Here is a 17,189-nt window from a genome sequence, read left to right as displayed (position 1 = left end):
TACATCCACAGGTTTAAATGCAATTCTGTACCATTTCCATCACGACGGAGTATTTGCTTGCTCCTAGATAAGCGGATTCTATTTTCAAATGGTAACTTGCCCCTCAGGAATATTTTATTTAGCAAGACAGGCCTTAAAGTGAAAGGGTAACCATTTCTGATCATAACCTTGGCTTTGCACTTCTAGTAATTATCCTTTAATTGCATTACCCCATTTGAAATAGAGTTGTAATTGGAAAAAAACAATTTGACATTCCCCGATGCTTACTCTGACATGCGCTATTTGCTTTTTATTCAAATGTAAATTTTCTCTATAACACTATCAAAGAAAGAAAAAATAAAGCAAAATTGAAATGTCACTAGCAATTTCTGACATGCTGAGAACATCACCCACTTGTACTGTCTGGAAGGCAGAGCTTTGGGTTCTGTAGACAAAAATAAAAATCATACAAGGAGGAGGAAGAAGGAGGGAATGAGGGATAAGAGGAGGAGGAGGAGGAGGCGGGGAGGAAGAAGAGGAGAAATATGAGGAAGAGAAGAAGGAAGAAGAGGAGGAGGAGGAGTGAGGAGGAGGAACAGGAAGAGGACGAGGAAGAAGAGGAGAAGGAGGAGGAAGAGAAAGAAAAGGAGGAGGAAGAAGAGAAAGAGAAACAAGAGCAGGAAGAAGAAGAGAAAGGAAAAAGAGGAGGTGGAGGAATAGGAAGAGGACAAAGAGGAAGAAGAAGAAGAGGAGGAGGAGAAGGAGGAGGAGAAGGAGGAGGTGGAGGAATAGGAAGAGGAGAAAGAAGAGGAAGAAGCGGAGAAGGAGAGGAGGAGAAGGAACAGGAAGAGGAGGAGGAAGAGGTGGAGAAAAGAGAAAGGTAGATGGGGACAAGGAATCGTTCTTCAGAGATATGGGCCTGTTTCTGACAGAGGAATCTAAGTATCAAACAAGTGGCTAGCTATAATGGTATGATGAATGAGCTCTTGATTTTCATAAAGACAGAAAAGGAGAGAGAGGAAAGTGGTCAGGTCACTCAGCCCCAAGTATTCATGAGAAGATTTGTAGGCCTGGTTCATTGAGACTTGAGCATGGTCATTCCATTTTCCATAGAGTCTCGTGACCAGAGACTGAAGAACAGGGTTTCCCAGAATGAACCCTCCATCAGGGTGGTTGTTGAGCTGCCTCACTCTCATTCAAGCATCTCTGACCTCTTGGTTGGAAGAAGGAAATCCCAACCCAACAGGAACCTGATCTCAATCAGTGGTATTTACTGTGTGCAAAACACTGTCCTAAACACTTTGGAGAGTACAAGACAATAAAGTTGACCTAGATGGTTTCAGCCCTCCAGGGGCTTACAGTCTAGCTTACAATCTTGTGGTCTCAGAGTCTGAGAACTCAGTGGGACTATCTTCCTTCAGCCTACCTGGATATGGTATAAGACACATCTCTGGAAAAGGGCTGCCTTGGAAAAAAAGGAGTGCCCTTGCCCTGCTCTGAGACTCAGACCTCAACTGCTGTTACTCAGACAGGCTGCCTTCCTTGAGCAAATGTAAGGCTCCGTGGCCTACAGAAAATTGAATTCTAAGTGAACATAATGCCTTTCTTGTCTCCAAACTGAAATGTTCTAAACCTGAAATGCTCATGCAGGCTTAGGGGTCCAACGGCAGAATGGGGAACCCTCTCCAGTAAGACTTATTCAGAAACCCTAGAAACTAGTCTTTTTTTTTTTCCAATGGCATCTATTAAACACTTACTATGTGCCTTGCAGTGTACTAAGAGCTGAGGTAGATACAAGATAGTCAGGTGGGACACAGTCCATGTCCTACATGGGGGTCACAGTCTTAAACCCCATTTTACAGAAGAGGTAAGTGAGACCCGAATAAGTGACTAGATCAAGATCATGCGGCAGACAAGTGGCAGAGCTGGGAGGAGAACGCAGGTCCTTTCTGAAGAGACACTTTCCATTGAGAAACCTACAACACTTTTCAGGAATAACAGTCAACCCAATGAGTTCGCACTAGAGTGTTTCACTCTAGTGCTTTGCACATAGTAAGTGCTTAACAAATACCATCATCATCCTTCACACCTAAGAGATGGTGCCTTTCTCTGGAAAGAACCATTTGGACGGCATGCAAGTGCATCTATGATGTACCTAAATCAGAGTGCCTCAATACTCCCACTGAAATTATTCCACCCAGAAATCATCTTTCAGCATGTGAATGGCCTCTTGATGTTCATCATGTACAGAAGCCAAAGGTAAATCTTCCCATTTTCCCCTGACAGCAACCAACAAACAGCATCATTACGTGAATCCTGAGGGTCACAGATCCCTCATTATAGCCGCATAGCCTGGTGGAAAGGGCATGAGACTGGGCATCAGAGGACATGGGTTCTAATTCTGGCTTCCCAACTTGCCTGCTGTGTGACCTTTGGCAACCCATTTAACTTCACTCTGCCACAGTTTCCTCACCTGTAACATGGGGATTCTCAATGCCTTCTCTCCCTCCTAAGCTGTGAGCAAGGAGGGACTGTGAGAAAGGGAATGTGAGAAAGGGACTGTGTCTGACCTGATTAACTTATATCTACCCCAGTCCTTAAAACAATGCTTGACACATAGGAAGGGATCAACAAGTACAATAATTATTAACAATAATAACAGTAATGAGTGGAATCCAATTATATTTTAGCTGAAACTTCCTCAATCTGCTATTTCCAAGAGACAAAGCTCTGTAAGTCATCCTAGACATGTTTTTGCCAGTAATTGAAGATTTTGGAGTAGAAAGTCTATAATTTGCCAGCCTATATTTTGGAAGGACGTGGAGATTCCCTCATAAAGAAGCACTCAATCTTAACAGCAGCTTGGCAAATATTATCTTCTCTCTTGGGATAAATATGGAAATGGTAAGCTTGGGTTCCCTGATACCATCACACACCCTTTCCTTTCCACAGGGTCATCTTCCTGGACTGCAATGGGAAGGATTGTGACTGAGTTGCCAAATCTCAGGTGTTGAATCGGCCTCTGATCCTATTTTGGATAGCACCAGGCGGGGCAACCCTGAATGGGTACAGTTTCTGGGGCAAGTCATCCTGCTTGAGTCACTAGGTCAACAAGATGGGGAGGGAGGGGTTCAAGAATGGAACCACTTGTCCTAAAATGGTTCCTCCCCAACCAGAACAAGTCCTTGGATTCCCTGGTCACAGTGGTGACTTGGTCCTACACCTAGCAATCCTGCTACTCTCCAGGGCCAAAGTAACGGGGTAATACTACTAATAATAATTGTGGTATTTGTGGCGAGGTGGGGGTGCAAATCGACATCTCTGGAAAATGACCAGGCCCACCCTACTCCACATTTGAATCAGCTCCCCAGACACTGACTTACCTCCTTCCCTTCCCCACAGCACCTGTATATATGTATATATGTTTGTACATATTTATTACTCTATTTACTTATTTATTTTACTTGTACATATCTATTCTATTTATTTTATTTTGTTAGTATGTTTGGTTTTGTTCCCTGTTTCCCCCTTTTAGACTGTGAGCCCACTGTTGGGTAGGGACTGTCTCTATATGTTGCCAACTTGTACTTCCCAAGCGCTTAGTACAGTGCTCTGCACACAGTAAGCACTCAATAAATACGATTGATTGATTGATTGACTTCCTCTGCAGTACTTGCTTGGAATGAAAAATAAATGCTCCTTGATCACTTATCAGCAATCAATAAATATCACTGATTGCTTGATCATTATTAACAATAATGATATTAATTGGGGTATTTGCTTAGTACATATTATGGGCCAAGCAATGGGGTTAATATAAAATAATCAGCTCAGACAGAGTTCCTGCCCTACTTATGGGGCTTACAGTCTAAGAAGGAAGGAGAAGAGGTACTGAATGCCCATTTTACAGCTGAGGACTCGAGGCACATATAAATTAAGTGAATTGCCTGAAGCCACAAAGCAGCCAAGTGACAGAATTAGGATTGGAACCCAGAATCTCTGATTTCTAGGCCTATGTTTTTTTATGGTTTGATGCTTTACTGGTCTTAATGCTACGTTGGAAGGGAGTGTGAGCTGGAGAATGAGGTATGGAACCTCATTCAGGATCAGTGTTCTGTTTGATTTTAATTCCATTCTGACAGGGCTGGAAGAAGTGGGATGAGCAGAGTTATTAACCAGGACCCAGCTACATGAGACCAGAGCTGGGTCATGCTTAATTCCCACCTGTACAGTTTTTCCCAGTGCTTAGTATGGTGCTCTGCACACTTTCTTTTTCCTTATGGTATTTGTTAAGCACTTTCCGTGTGCCACGTTGGACACAGTTCATGTCCCACATGAGGCTCACAGTCTTAGTACCAATTTTACAGATGGGGTAACTGAGGCACAGAGAAGTTAAATGACGTCCACCATCACACAGCTGTCAAGTGGCAAAGTGGGATTAGAACCCAGGTCCTTCTGACTCCGAGGCTCGTGCTTTAATACGACTATTCCTCCTCTTACTACTCAATAGGCCACATAACGCAGCCTCCTCATCCCCATCCCAGCTCCTCATTGCTCTCAGCTCAACACAGCTCCCAGATGTGCACAACTCCAAGGGATTCTTCCATCCTCACCCTTAGATGCCCAACTCTTCCACCTCCCTCACCCCCGCCCCTTCGCCCCCACCTTCCGGGCAGCACGGACTCCCAACAGGAGCTCCCAATTAAGACTGGAGTATTATGTAGAAGATGGGATGGAGATACAATGCTGGAAGAGAGACCTGCCCTTGTCTGAAATATGGATTTCTTCATTAGGTTGTGCTTTCAGGCCTCTGGATCCTCCCTGAAGAGTGATTGTGGGCAGGGAATGTGTCTGTTATATTGACTGAGAAGCTGAGAAGCAGCGTGGCTCAGTGGAAAGAGCCCGGGCTTTGGAGTTAGAGGTCATGGGTTCAAATCCCGGCTCCGCCAATTGTCAGCTGTGTGACTTTGGGCAAGTCACTTAACTTCTCTGTGCCTCAGTTACCTCATCTGTAATATGGAGATTGACTGTGAGCCCCCCATGGGACAACCTGATCACCTTGTAACCTCCCCAGTGCTTAGAACAGTGCTCTGCACATAGTAAGCGCTTAATAAATGCGATCATTGTTGTTTGTGCTCTCCCAAGCGCTTAATTCAGTGCTCTGCACATAGTAAGTGCTCAGTAAATTTGATTGATTGATTCATTCTCCTAGGCACCAGGTGACTCGGGTATTCAGAAGATACTTGCTCAATCAATTGTATCTAAGTGCTTTCTGCGAGCAGAGCATTGTACTAAGCACTTGGGAGAGTTGGTAGACAAATTCCCTGTCCACAATGATCTCACAGTCTAAAGGGGGAGACAGACATTAATATAAATGAATTACAGACATGTACCAAAGTGCTGTGGGGCTGAGGGAGGGGTGAATGAAGGGCGCAAAAATGGAGTGGGAGAAGAGGAAATGAGGGCCTTGTAACAAAGAACTTCCCAAGGACTGATGCTTTTTTGCCCCCCAAGTTTCCACATTTACTTCCCTAAGTTTCACATTTAGTTCCACTTGATTTCCTAAGTGTATTCACCTGGAATTTGCACTTAGCCCATCCTAGACTGCAATAAAACATTTCAAATGAAGCATTTAACCCACTTGAGACCATTTGCTTTCATTCCATCCTCAAGGGAGGTGGAGGATTAGGAAAAATTGGACATGATGATTTCTCAAAGTCCCCTCAGCCCTGAGTATCTGTGGTTATCCCTTTTCTGCTTTTCTCTTAGTTTTATTTAAGTCCCTATCAGGGATTCAAGGCAATCACAGGGACCATCTCCACACGGCAACTACACCTGGGGAGGTCCAGGGGAACAAACCACATTTAGGGGCAGCATCCCAGAACCCTGGGAACCCTGATTCTGTGGGGATATCTGCCCAAGACCCCCATAAAGTCATGCATGACTCTCTCCTAGAGCCACATCCTGCCTCTGGCTTGGAATGTCTTCCCCCCTCAAATCTGACAGACAATGACTCTCCCCACCTTCAAAGCCTTATTAAAAGGCACATCTCCACCAAGAGGCCTTCCCAGACTAGGTCGCCCCTTTTCTCTTCTTCTCCCACTCCCTTCTGTGTCATCCTGACTTGCTCCCTTTGTTCTTCCCTCCCTCAGCCCCGTAGCACTTACATACATGAGTCTGTTGCTGGGTAGAGACCGCCTCTATATGTTGCCGACTTGTACTTCCCAAGCGCTTAGTACAGTGCTCTGAACACAGTACGCGCTCAATAAATACAATTGAATGAATGAATGCCTGTAATTTATTTATTTGTACTGATGCCTGCCTCAACCCTGTAGACTGTAAGCTCATTATGGGCAGGGAATGTGTCTGTTTATTGTTGCATTGTACTTTCCCAAGCATTTAATACAGTGCTCTGCACACAGTAAGCACTCAAATACGATCTAATGAGTGAAATTTGCCAACTTAGGGTACTCAGAGAAAGGGCTGGAGAGAGAGGAAAAAAAAAACAAACCTAAGAGGCAAAGGAATCCAAGAAAGCTGACTGTTGTTCAAAATAAAAGGTCTGCAGCCTCGGGAACAATCTATTTGAGCACAAAGAAAGGACAAGTCCAGAAACAAATGCCCAACTGGCTAGACAAGAACTCAAACTACTAGAGGCCAATGGGCAAGCTACAATAAGTGGCAATTAGGGCAGAACAATAGGGAAGAGAACAAACAAACGGCTTAATTGAGAAGGTACAAGATTAGAAAAGTGAAAGCTGTAAAGGAGATGTTACAAGCACAGGACATTAAAAGACCAAACCCAATATGCATCTTAAGGGGGAGGATCAGGGGAAAGTTCTCCTGGTAGAGGGAAAGGGACTGAAAAGTCCAGATGCCTGGGTAAAGGGCTTTTTTCTTTTCCTTTTTGTCAACAAAATGATCAAATGTGAATCTTTAACCAACCTGGGTAAATGCTGCTGAGTATAGACAGTTGGAAAATCAAAGTGGAATGGAAAGAAACAGCTAAGGGAAATACTTTTTCAAACCTCAATGGCCCAAAGTCCTCCATGCCTAACGGCACCCTGGGATAATTAAGGAATTATCTGGGTTTAGGGCAGAGCCCCTATTATTTGTTGAGAATTTTTGGAAGACAGAAGTCCCTGAGGACTGGAAAAAATACGATTTCTGTGCCCATCTTTACAGGGTGGGAAGAAAGACACCTGTAAGTACCAACAATTATTATGCTTAACATTGGTACCTTGGAAGGTTTTATAAGCAATCTTCAGACAATCAATTCCTTCCCTCCTAGAAGGATAAACCCACAAGATGGTCTGGGGAAACAAATTGGGCCAGCCTAATTTCATAATGGTAATAGTAGTAATTGTGGTATTTGTTAAGCGCTTACTACGTGCTAGGCACAGTTCTAAGCACTGCGGCAGATACAAGCTAATCAGATTGGACACAGTCCCTGTTGCACGTAGGGCTCACAGTCTTAATCCCCATTTTCACAGATGGGGGAACTGAGGCACAGAGAAGTTAAGCGACTTGCCCAAGGTCCCACAGCAGACAAGTGGCAGAGCTGGGAGTCCTTCTGATTCCCAGGCCCAGGCTCTATCCACTAGGCCTTCCACTAGGCTTTCCTCCTAAGGTGACAGGCCACAAAGATGAAGCCGTAACACTTGATGGGCACTGCCTCCCAAACTGTTAGTCCTTGTCACAGTCATCTCTGAAATTGGGTGGAAATCAGTGAGCACAAACAGTCCCAGACAACGCTTTGCTCCGAACCAGAGCAAAAGGCTGGAGGTCTCAAGAGGGAGGACTAGACCAGGGCTGCAGAATGAAGATCGGGACCTCGGGACTATTAGGGTGACACCATCCTGACAAATTGGGAAAGCCTGGCCTTGAGTACCCTACGATTGGCAATCATCCATGCCCCCGTGTCACCCAGGGGAGGAGGGGGCATATCAAGTGGTGTCCTACAGAGATTGGTCCCGAAGTCAGATCTAGTCAATTGTGCTACTGATGACCTGGGTGAAGGAATCGAGAGCACATTCATCAAATGTGAAAATTGTACTAAATTGGGTAGGGCAGCTGCCCCTGGGAGGGCAGCAGAATTCAAAATGACTTAGAGAAATTGGAAAAATGGTTCCACAGAAACATGAGGCAATTCAGTAGGGACAAATGCAAAGTCAGGCTCACCGCATTTCAAGGAGGATGTGGACAGGCTGGACAGAGGCTACAGAAATGATTAAAGATGAGAAAATAGGAGTTTAGATGAAAGTCTGAAGGAATATGGGGTGCTCAGCTTAGGGAAGAGAAGCCTGAGGGGTAAAACAACTATCTTTAAGCATATGAAGCAGAAGTGTGTCCTCACCCTCTTCCACTCACCTCCTCCTAAGCACTTTGGTCATATTTACCAGAGTCCCGCTTTGTATGCTAGAGCCCAGGAAAAATAATAACAGTATTTGTTAAGTGCTTACTACGTGCCAAACACTGTTCTAAAGTACTGCAAAAGGCCTCAGTCTTCCTCTGCAGGAATCACACAACCCCCAGGTGTCTCCTGAGGCCCCTCCACAAAGCTCTCAATTCCTAGACTCATATTATTCCCTCATTCTCCCATTTCTTCTCTCTTCCCTGTGAAAGCTTCCCTTCCCCAGATTCCCTCATCCGAGAGAGAGAGAGAGAGAGAGAGAGAGAGAGAGAGAGAGAGAGAGAGAGAGAGAGAGAATGAATGAATGCTTGACTGCATGAATGAGAGGGATATGAGTGTAAGCTTCTATTGGGATCATATCTTTGAAAGTGGAAGATCAGTGTGGCCTAGTGGAAAGAGCACAGGCCCGGGAATCAGAGGACCTGGGTTCTAATTTCGGCTCCACCATTTGACTACAATGTGAACCTAGGCAAGTCACATAACTTCTCTATGCCTCTGCTAAAATGGGGATTCAATACCTGTTCTCCTTCCTTAGATTGTGAGCCCTGTGTGGGACGGGGACCATGTCTGACCTTGATTTAACTTGTATCCTTCCCAGTGCTTTGTGCAGTTCTTGATATACAAATCACTTAAAAAGTCACAACTATTAATCATTGCTATTAAGTGTGTGAAGTTCCAGAAGACCAGAGGAAAATGATCTATCTCCCTGTGAGTTATTCCTCAGAAAGGAAAGGCTGGAGGGCCATGGAGACTTGCCACCTCTGGGGAGCCAGGGAGAAGCCATCTACCCTGAACCGCATTGAGCGGGGAGTCGAGGAAGGAAGAGGGCAGCTCCTTCAGTTTAACCCCACTTCACCCACAAAGTGAATCACGGTTTAAATACCCTGCTCTCTCTCCTTCAGGGAAAATAGATCTGGGATGGTCATCAGGTTTCCTTCACCGTTCTTAAGTACCTATCATTTTCCCAAGTTCAAGGACATGACTTTTTCTCCAAAAACTTTTTTTTTCCTCCAAGGAATTCCACTTCTCTTTTCCTGGCCTTACTCTATAAGGCCTCTCATCTCTCCTCCTGCCCTGCAGTCTTGAGGAGCCTTCAACAGGAGGACCTTTTCAGAAGGGAAGCAGCGTGGCTCAGTGGAAAGAGTGCGGGCTTGGGAGTCAGAGGTCATGAGTTTGAATCCTGGCTCCACCACTTGTCAGCTGTGTGACCTTGGGCAAGCCACTTAACTTCTCTGTGCCTCAGTTACCTGATCTGTAAAATGGGGATTAAGACTGTGAGCCCCAAGTGGGACAACATGATCATCTTGTACACCCGCCCCAGCGCTTAGAACAGTACTTTGCATGTAGTAAGGGCTTAACAAATACCATTATTATTATTATTATTAGAGGCTCAAATTTGGAGAATGGAAAAATATTCTCTTCGGCTCAGTGATCTAAATCAGCCTCAAGTTGGTGGGTTTTCCCTGATTGGAAATAGTTATTTCAAATATTAGAAAAAACCCACCCAAGTTCCAAAATGGAACCATTTCCGAAATTAATGATCTGTAGGGCAGTCTTATAATTCAGCACTATCATTTTTTCCTTTCATTTTTCTGCTGCACAGCACACCTTGGAAGACAGGGATTCATAATTGATTCATCAGCTTCCTGGCCGGAGACTATCCATGGATTCCTAACTCATTTCCCATGGAAAGGGGCAAATGATACCGTACCTCTCCCCTCCCTCTGTACGGTGTTTGACGCTGTGAGGCAACGGAGCTCTAAAACCAAAACCACAATTTCGATCCATCCTACAAAGTATTCACTTTGAGGTCTGGGGAGTTATGGACTGAATATTTAAAAAAAAAATCTGGAAAAGTAACTTGGAGGGGTATAGCCATAATTCTCCAAGTCCTGCCTGCTGTATAAGACACTTCAATTAATCAGTGGTATTTACTGAACCCATCCCCAATGCTTTCCCTGGGTTATTTCAATTTCACAAACAGGAAGAACAACCAGGTAGTGGAAGTTTGTAGTAAAATATTACCCTCTGCTGGGCAGAAGTTGCAAATAAATTCCCGAGGAGATTTATTTTCATACTGTAACAACCCATGATCTGGGACGTTTTTAAAAGCATAGATTCGTCCAATACAGTTCATTGATATACCAGCTTTTGGAATTCATCAGTTGGCACATTTCATTTTCTACCACGGTCCTTTAGCTTGGAATTAAAGAAAAATACTAGGATATCAGTCTGAAGGATTTAATGATTAGGCAATCCTGGACGATCATTTCTGCTCCCCAGAAAATTATCTCACTATTCAGTTTCACCAACTTTATTCACTTTCACCGAATGTATTCGCCTTCACCAGATAATTTTCTGAGACAGCCATCTTTGACTTTTTCAGAATCCAGATACTTTAGCTGGGCCTATGACCCCCATGATCATGACTGTCCTGTGGAAAACAGGCTAAAGAACTGGGTTAATGTGTAAAAGCACAAAAAACTCAACTATATTGCTGTAGCACAACCATACAGAGTCATAGAGGCAGCTTCTGAGAAATCTAAAATGGACAAATCGAAAACCCAATCTAGGCCGAACAGTTTTGAAGATAGCCACAGACTCCTGAGACTGTGAGCCCACTGTTGGGTAGGGACCGTCCCTATATGTTGCCAACTTGTACTTCCCAAGTGCTTAGTACAGTGCTCTGCACACAGTAAGCGCTCAATAAATACGATTGATTGATTGATTGGTTGAAATAAAGGATTGGATAGGATTGTAAAACACTCCAAACATTAGCTTGTAAGATCCTCGAGGGCAGGATCTTTTTTTGCTTGTGGAATCATGCTCTAATTCAGTGCTCTGCACCCACTTGCTCAGTAAATAATAATAATGATAATAATGATGGCATTTGTTAAGCACTTACTATGTGCAAAGCACTGTTCTAAGTGCTGGGGAGGATACAAGGTGATCAGGTGGTGACCACGTGGTGCTCACAGTCTTCATCCCAATTTTATAACTGAGGGAACTGAGGCCCAGAGAAGTGAAGTGACTTGCCCAAAGTAACACAGCTGACAATCGGCCGAGCCAGGATTTGAACCCATGACCTGTGACTCCAAAGCCCGGGCTCTTTCCACTGAGCCACGCTGCTTCTCTAAATACTGATGATGATGACGAGGGTGACCAGAAGGATCTGAAATTTTGAAATTCAAATACAAGACAGTTGGCACCTTGGTTGACTCGTTTCAAAGACTCCCAGGAAGCTTCAAAAGATACTACGGCACCCAAAGGTAAGAAGCAAGGCCTAGTGGAAAGAGCGCAGGCTTGGGACAGGGAACATGACTACCAACTCTATTATATTGTACTCTCCCAAGCGCTTAATACAGTGCCCTGCACACAGTGAGCACTCAATAAATACCATTGATTGATTGATTGTGAGTCAGAAGACCTGGGTTCTAATCCCGCTCTGCCCTTTGCTTGCTATATGACCTTGAGCAGGTCACTTCACTTTTCAGTACCTCAGTTTCCTCAAATGTAAAATGAGGATTCAAAACCTGATCTCCCTCCTACCTAAACTGGGAGCCCCAGGTGAGACAGGGACAGTGCCCAGCCTGATTAACTTGCATCTACCCCAGCACTTAGTTCTTGACACACAGTAAGTGTTTAGCAAATACCATAAAAAAGGGAATTAACATAATATAAAGTGGCAGTAGGAATTCTTCCGCAATCTTAAGGCCTATCTGAATGGAGGCTGGGCACTAGCAATGAGCCTCATTGGGAGAGCATCAAGGACAGCAGGGTACAGGAAGCACCTGGCCAGATGTCAGAGTTGGCAGGGAATGTGTCTTTTACACTGTTATATCATCATCAATCAATCGTATTTATTGAGCACTTACTGTGTGCAGAGCACTGTACTAAGCGCTTGGGAAGTACAAGTTGGCAACATATAGAGACAGTCCCTACCCAACAGTGGGCTGTAATCTACCGAGTGATTAATACAGTGCTCAGCACACAGTAAGCTCTCAATAAATACCACTGATCAATTGAAGTGTCTTATACAGCGGCCAGGACTTTGAGAATTATGACTATGCCCCTCCAGTTACTTTTCCAGATCATTTTTTTTAATATTCAGTCCATATCTCCCCAGTCCTCAAGAACCTCCAGTCGCCCATCCACCTCTGCATCAAAGACCATCCACTTTAAAAACACTGACCCCTTCCTACTTTACCTCACTGATATCCCACTACAACCCAGCTTGCACTCTGCTCCTCTGATGCCAATCTACTCTAACTCAGTCTTGTTTTTCTCACTGTCAACCCCTTGTACATGTCCTCCCTCTGGTCTGGAGCTCCCCTTTCATATCTGGTGGATATGATCTGATCTCTATCCACCTTCAAAATCCTACTAAAATTACATCTCTTCCGTGAGGCCTTCCCCTCATTTCCCTTACTCATTCTCCCTTCTGTATCTCCTATGAACTTGGTTCTAGCGAAGGGATCCTACCTAGGATCTGGAACCTTTCAAGATAAGAGGAACCCTCCCTCGACCTCGCCACAGGCCATCCCTAGAACTCCTGTTGGGACAGGACAAGGGGAAAGGAGCCCCCACCCAACATTTTCACCACCCAGGGTGATGGGAGACACCAGTTTATTCATGGAGCCCTCAGTTAGCTTTCGGAAACCTCACCAGTTTGCCAGCCAGGCCGGGAGTAGGGGACCCATCCTGTTAATCCCGAGATTTAACTGGGAAGCTTAAGTCAATCGGGATGGGGCAAATAATGAAGCAGCTATCTTGGCTTCAGCACAGGCTTCCACTTGGCTCCAAGAGGAGGCAACAGATGTGAGTCTCACGTGCATGGAGGCTTGCACCATCCCCAAGCTCACGGGCTGCCCTATAGCCCTCTCCATCCCTCCCCAACCACCGCTGTGAGGGAGATCAGCGGGACCCTCCAGAAACAGAGAATCTGTTCTCACCAAAGATAGAGTTGTTGGATCTTGGGAACCACTAAGCCAGGCCTATGGTCTGTGCAACGAGGCTCCTGACGATTCCTCCTCCAGACTTAATGTTGACGTCTTAATTTAGCTCCTTGTCTAGACGGTGAGCTCTTTGTGGGCAGGGAATGTGTCTGCTTATTGTTATATTGTCCTCTCTCAAGCACTTGGTACCATGATCTGCCCACAGTAAACTCTCAAGAAATAGGATTGAATCAATGAATTTGTATGCTTCTTATTTGCTCCCAACGTTTACAACCTTCCCCTTTATCTCTGTGTCTGCTCTCCCCCATTTAGATTATCAGCCTCTTCTGGAGCAAAACTGGACCTAAGCTGCTGTATTATCTATTTTCCCAGATCGCTTAGCACAATATCCAATAAATATAATAATAATAATAATGATGGCATTTGTTAAGCGCTTACTATATGCAAAGCACTGTTCTAAGCACTGGGGGGATACAAGGTGATCATGTTGTCCCACGTGGGGCTCACAGTCTTAATCCCCATTTTACAGATGAGGTAATATATATCAACCCGCATAGCCCCCAAACTGGGAGGGACAAGCTCAGGGCCAATTCTGGAGCCTCCTCTTGTCTCCATTTTGCTGAGGCCTCTGGGTCTGTGCACAAACTTGCTTGGAGCTGAGCCCTGAGGGCAGGAGCAGACCATCAGATATCAGCATAACCTATCCTACAACAAGCTACTAATGAATGCACTTCCCTTCTAGAGAAGCGGTGTGGTCTAGTGGAAAGCGCACGGGCCTGGGAGTTGGAGGAGCTGGGTTCTAATCCCTGCTCTGCCTCTTGTCTGCTGTGTTACCTTGAGCAAGTCACTTAACTCACTCTGCCTTGGGTTCCTCGGCTGTAAAATGGCAATTTAATTCCTGTTTTCCCTCATACTTAGACTATGGAACAGGGGCTGTGTCTGGAGTGCTTAGAACAGTGCTTGGAGCATAGTAAGTGCTTAACAAATACCAAAATAATTATTATATACTGCATCTATCTTAGTAGAGGGCTTGGCAGACAGTAAGTGCTTAGCAAATACCAGTACTATGATTCTGTAAGCTCCTTGTGGGCAGGGACTATGCCAACCGACTCTATTATATCTAAATCAACTCCCCAGAGTTTAGTACAGTGCTGTGCACAAATACCATTGATTGATTTCCTTTCTCCTCGTCCTCCTTCTCTCCTCCGCCACCTGAGAAACTGTTCTGCAGGGAATCTTCTTTCCTGGACACACAGGATGAGGCGAAGCCTGCGATCAAGGGCGAGAACCTTTCTTCCACACAGAGGTCCAAGTTCACAGGGGGAGAAGCCCTGTCAACTGACGGACCCCTGACACCTTTAAGCTGGTCGCAGATGGTCCGTTATTATTCAATTGTATTTATTGAGCGCTTACTGTGTGCAGAGCACTGTATTAAGCGCTTGGGAAGTACAAGTTGGCAACATATAGAGATGGTCCCTACCCAACAACGGGCTCACAGTCTAGAGGTTATTTGAGTGTAAGCCTCTGGAAGCCAGGGGCTATTCTTTCTCTGTAATTCCCCCAGCCTAGCAAAGGACTTGTGCAAAGTAAGTGCTCAGAAAGTACTTGGCTTGAATGTGTTTTTCCTTTCTCTGAAGACCTGCGTTAGAACACATGCTCCCGGAGGGTAAGGTAAGAGCCTTACTCTCTGTAGCTTTTTAGGAAACAGTAAACCCAGTTGAATGTCTTGACTTCCTCCACTTTGGGGCGACTATACAGTTGTCACTGTTACAAATGAGGGGCCATTGGCTGAAGTGCAGGAGCATTATTGTTTCGATAAAACCCTGCCCTCTTCCTCCCAAATCACAAGTGCCTTCTTAAAGCCTGTAGTCTCCTGCTAGGGTTGACCCTAAAAATGTTACCTGCTGGCTATAGATAGGAAGGAGAGGAAAAAGAATTTCAGGAAATATATCCAAAATTAAGACTAGGGCTGACTATAAAGGGAAGTGAACTTAGACCTGGGGCAGAATAAAGCCAGCTCTACATCTAAGAGCTCGGAATGTAGATCTCCAAACCTGGCATAGTAAGCACTTAACAAATGCAACAATTATTATTGTGTGCCAAGCACCGCATCAAGCATTGGGATTGAAACAATAAGCAAGAATGGGGTGCAGTCCCTGTCCACATGGGACTTAAGGTTTTAAGAGGGAGGGAGAACAGGTAATTTATCCCCAGTGTAGAGAGGAAACTGAGGCACAGAGAATAATAATAATAATTTTGGTACTTGTTAAGCGCTTACTATGTGCCAGGCACCATACTAAGCACTGGGGTGGATACAAGAAAATCGGGTTGGACATAGTCCCTTGTTCAATGTGGGGCTTGGAGAACAAGTATTGCCTTAATAATAATTGTGGCACTTCCTAGGAGCTCCATATGTGCCAGGCGCTGCACTAAGCACTGGGTCTAATAATAATAATGGCATTTACTAAGCGCTTACTATGTGCCAAGCACTGTTCTATGCGCTGGCGAGGTTACAAGGTGATCAGGTTGTCCCACATGGGACTCACAGTCTTCATCCCCATTTTACAGATGAGGTAACAGGCACAGAGAAGTGAAGTGACTTGCCCAAAGTCACACAGCTGACAAGTGGAGGAGCCGGGATTAGAACCCACGACCTCTGACTCCCGAGCCCAGGCTCTTTCCACTGAGCCGTGCTGCTTCTCTATTATCTTGTACCTGCCCAGAGCTTAGAATAGTGGGTGGCATATAGTAAGTGCTTAACAAACATCATTAAAAAAAGTGTTTGGGAGAGTACAATATAACGGGACTGGTAAACACATTCCCTGCCCACAAGGAACTTACAGTGTGGAGCAGGAGACAGACATTTATATAAATAAAATAAATTATGGTAGTGGGGCTGCAGGTGGGTGTATATTAAGTGCTTAAACGGTACAGATCCAGATCCATAGGCAACATAGAAGGAAAAGGGAGTAGGGGAAAAGTAGGGCTTTTGAAAATGTGACTTTAATAATACTTTAAATAATAATAATAATAATTAATAATATTAATATTATTAATAATTAATAATACTTTAATAATACTTTAAAGGTGGGGAGAGTGGCGGTCTGGAACATGGAGGGGGAGGGAGTTCCAGGTCAGAGGGAACAGGTCAGAGGTTGGCAGTGAAATTAGACAAAATTGAGAAACAATGAGGAATCTGGTGCTAGAGGGGCAAAGTAAGCAGACTAGGCTGTGGTAGCAACATAAAGTCATAATAATAACTTGCGCTTACTATGTGCCAGGCACTGTACTAAACGCTGGGGTGAGTACAAGCAAATCAGGTTGGACACAGCCCCTGTCCCACTTGGGGCTCACAGTTTTAATTTCCATTTTACAGGTGAGGGAACTGAGGCACTGAGAGGTAAAGTGACTTGCCCAAGGTCACACAGCAGACACAGGGCAGAGGCAGAAGGGGGTGAGCTGATTGAGTGTTTTAAAGTCAATAGTAAGGTGTTCCTGTTTGATGCAAAAGTGGATGGTCAACCACTGGAGGTTTCTGAGGAGTGGAGAGACGTGGACTGACCGTTTTTTAGGAAACTGATCTGGGCAGCAAAGTATGGGGAGAGAAATAGGAGGCAGGGAGGTCAGTGAAGCAACTGATGCTAACAACTAATCAATCATATTTACTGAACATCTACTATGTGCAGAACCCTGTACTAAACACTTTGGATAACAATACAAGCGTGCCGAAGCCTGAGCCATCAGTCTGCAACCTAACCAGGAATTTATTAGGCCTCTCTCCTCCTCAGTAGCTCAAGTGGCAACTGTCAGGGGCCCCACTCGCCACTCATACCACCCAGGAT

Source organism: Tachyglossus aculeatus, chromosome 22 (assembly GCF_015852505.1).
Source record: "Tachyglossus aculeatus isolate mTacAcu1 chromosome 22, mTacAcu1.pri, whole genome shotgun sequence".
NCBI lineage: Eukaryota > Metazoa > Chordata > Mammalia > Monotremata > Tachyglossidae > Tachyglossus > Tachyglossus aculeatus.
The sequence above is the reverse complement of the archived record's forward strand: the minus strand, read 5'-3'. Positions refer to the sequence as shown.